Raw genomic sequence first — 3,320 nt, forward strand, 5'->3', positions numbered from 1 at the left:
AAGTTCAACATGAAAACAACAGGAAGTTCACCTACTACACAGAACAAATTTCAGATGAAAAACTTTTAAAACTATCGCGTGTATGAAAAAATGATCAACACAGGAAAGTTGCATATTTATAGCAGCTTTCCATCGGTATATCACTTGCTCAACTTCGGTGAGTGGATGGAAAGCTATGGGCAAACAAGCATGTGAAAAATAAAGTGAAGTTCAAGTAGACATGCTGAGAAGTTCAGGTTCTTCACGCGGTGCATTTTCGAAGAATCTGTTTCGCGATAAAGGCTGAACGAATGATCTCGCCATTTCCGAAATTACTTGAGAAAACGGCTAGGAATCACAGAAAAACATCAACATGAAAAAGTTTCGCATTTTCCTTATCTTTTCAACGGTATGTTATTCACCCCATTCCGATAAAGTTTGTAGAAATGATTGCAAAAATACGTTTTTAGCCATTTTAAAAATTAACTTAAAACAGTAATGAATTGGGAGAAATAATATATACCAAAAAGTTTCGCATTTCCTCAAGCTTTCCAATGCCATATCATTTGCTGGATTCGTACATACGGTTAAAAATGGATCAAAAATACGAACTCACTGGAACTTGTACCATTTTCTAAATTACTCTTAAACCGTTCAAAATTAGAAAAAACTTTCGACATGAAAAAGTAGAGCATTTTCATAAGCTTTCCAACGCCATATCATTTGTCTAAATTGGATTAGCTGTTTAGAAATGACATTGAAAATACGAACTCGGCTGTTCGGTTTACGAAATTTTACGATTTTCCAAATTACTCTTTAACCGTAGGGAATTAGAGAAAACTTTCAACATGTGGAAGGAGCGGTTTTGCAGCAGCTTTTCAATGCCATATTATTTGCCTCATTCTGATGAAAGGTTTAGAAATGCGATCGAAAATACGATTCACGCTTTTTGTATGAAGAAAAAAGGTTTTCAAAACTACTCTTAAACCGCTTACATTTTGCCAAAAAATTAACTTGGATCATCATACTGGTGTCCATAGCTCTCCAATGGTATATCTCAAGCCCCATTTGGGCAATGTTGGCGGAAGTTCAACCTAGCACTAGGAGAAGTTCATGTCGAACAACTCAGGCAGTAAAATTGCAAAAAAACGCAATTTCATCACGACCCGAGAGCAAAATCCGTCAACAAGCGAGATTCCTATTTAAAACCGGTATTTAGTTGCTAAAAACGTTTCTAGATTACCCTAACATCATATAGAACATGACTAATATGAATAATTCACGAGGTAAGCCACAGTTGCGAAGATAGCCCGAAGGTCGGATTCGTACAAAGGGAAGTTCAGGCGCGTTACTCGGACAGTTCATGTTGTGATCAGAATATTATTCTGATCCTGTGATCAGAATAGGAGGGCGCGCCTAACTCTGACCACCTACCACCGCCGCCGACGAGCAGATCCAGCGCCGCGCCAGGTTCGGCCGCCCCTTCTTCCCCAGCGCGCTCCCGCCACCAGAGCGCCCCCCGGCCCATGGGTCCCGCCGCCGGTCTCCTCCTACAACCCCGCCGCCACCGTCCCCCGGATCCAGCTGCAACTCCGCCACACGCCTCGGATCCGGCTGCGGCGCTGCCCCCCACCGCAGGATCCAGCCGCCGCCCCAACCGCGAGATCCGTTCGCCGCCCCCATCCGGCCGCCGCGATGTCACCATCCATCGCCCGGTGGTGCAGTGTGGCGCGCCCTTCCCTCCCGTCCGGCGCGAACTTCCATCTACGCCACCTCGACCTTTCCTCCCCTTCGGTGCAGCCTGCCCTCTGCTCCGGCGCGCCCTCCTACTCCTCCTCCACGTGCGGCATGAACCTGGCCTTCGACCGCGAGCTCATTGGCCCGCCCATATACTTCGGCCTCATGGGCGACGGCCAGCCCATCGGACGCTACGACGACATGTCGCCGACTGGTGCGTCAAGGTAACTATAACTAAACTAAACACACACATCGTCTTTGAGTTTGGTCCGGCTGTACTGAACTTTTACTGAATAATTTGTGTATGTGTGCAGGTGATCTGCGACCACCTTGGGCTAGGAGTCAAGACGGGGCTGCCCTACATCTGGCATAGCAAGGCCATCAACCCGTTCGTGAACCTGAAGGAGTACAAGGGCATCTTCTGGCAGGAGGACATCATCCCCTTCTTCTAGGTCGCAAAGCTGACAAGGAATGCGACACCATGCAGAAATGCTACATCTCGCTCTCGCAGCAGGTCAAGGAGAAGCTCGGCAAGATCGACCCCTACTTCATCAAGCTCGCCGACGCCATGGTCATCTGGATCGAGGCCCGGGACATGCTCAACTCCAAGGACTCCAAGGAGGCCGACGCCAATGGCAAGCTCAAGGGGAAGTAGATCGAGATCGAGGGAGAGAACCTTTTTTGCATTAGCATACTGAGCAGGCGGTGAGGCGGCATATACCGGTTTCTTCAGTTCGTAGGTTCAATGTGTGCATCAGGTATTCAGGTTCAGGCTGTTGTGTACTACAAAACATTAGCTGCCTGTATGTGAGAAAACCATGTTGTTTCTTATTTTGTTTATGTGAGAAAACAAAACTGTATTTTAGAAGTTCATTTATTATTTCCCCAAAAGTTCATATATTACTACCTGTATGTATTTTGACATTTCACAACAACTGACAAGAATTGCGGCTGGATAGAGCGGCAAAATGATGGTACGCCACTCAAGCAGTGCATCACCGGCAGCCGCGTCGTCTCCTCGGCAGCAAAAAGAAGCTTAACTGAAGTTCAATTCGTACGCTACTAGTAGGTCAACTACAGCAGCAACAGAGTTCTTAGCGTCTTCTTCCTAATTTCCCCATGTGAAATTCTATAAAAAGGAAGGAACAGTCTCCTTCTGGCTCAGCCATCAGTGATCCCGTTCGTGCTTCTCCTAAAGACCAAGTCGAACTTCACCAAAAACTAGAAAAAGATGAGCACGTTCGTGCTTCTGCTGCAGACCAAGTCGAACTTCACCAAAAACTAGAAAAAAGATGAGCACGTTCGTGCTTCTCCTGCAGACCAACTCGAACTTCACCAAAAACTAGAAAAAAGATGAGCACGGATGCCTGTCGATGTCCGTTGTGTTATCCTGCTGACCAAGCAATTCAAAAAGGAGCAGGTGGTTTCGTTTGCCTAAAGTACAAACATAAAAACATTCAGTTTTGATTCTCTGTAGTTATTCCTCCTAACTCAAGGGAGCACTAACCATCCAAATATATGCTCTTATACCTTTTCTGTTGAAAGTGTGGTGAGGAATGAGAGGTACAGTATGTCTTTTTTTATAGGAAAAATGTTCATATAGC

At 45.8% G+C, this 3,320-nt stretch overlaps 1 pseudogene; it reads left to right on the top strand.

The window, feature by feature from the left end:
- Positions 1 to 1,674: 1,674 nt before the first annotated feature.
- LOC119315927 lies at positions 1,675 to 2,512 on the top strand (annotated as a pseudogene).
- The last annotated feature ends 808 nt before the right edge of the window (positions 2,513 to 3,320 follow it).

Source organism: Triticum dicoccoides, chromosome 6A (genome assembly GCF_002162155.2).
Source record: "Triticum dicoccoides isolate Atlit2015 ecotype Zavitan chromosome 6A, WEW_v2.0, whole genome shotgun sequence".
NCBI lineage: Eukaryota > Viridiplantae > Streptophyta > Magnoliopsida > Poales > Poaceae > Triticum > Triticum dicoccoides.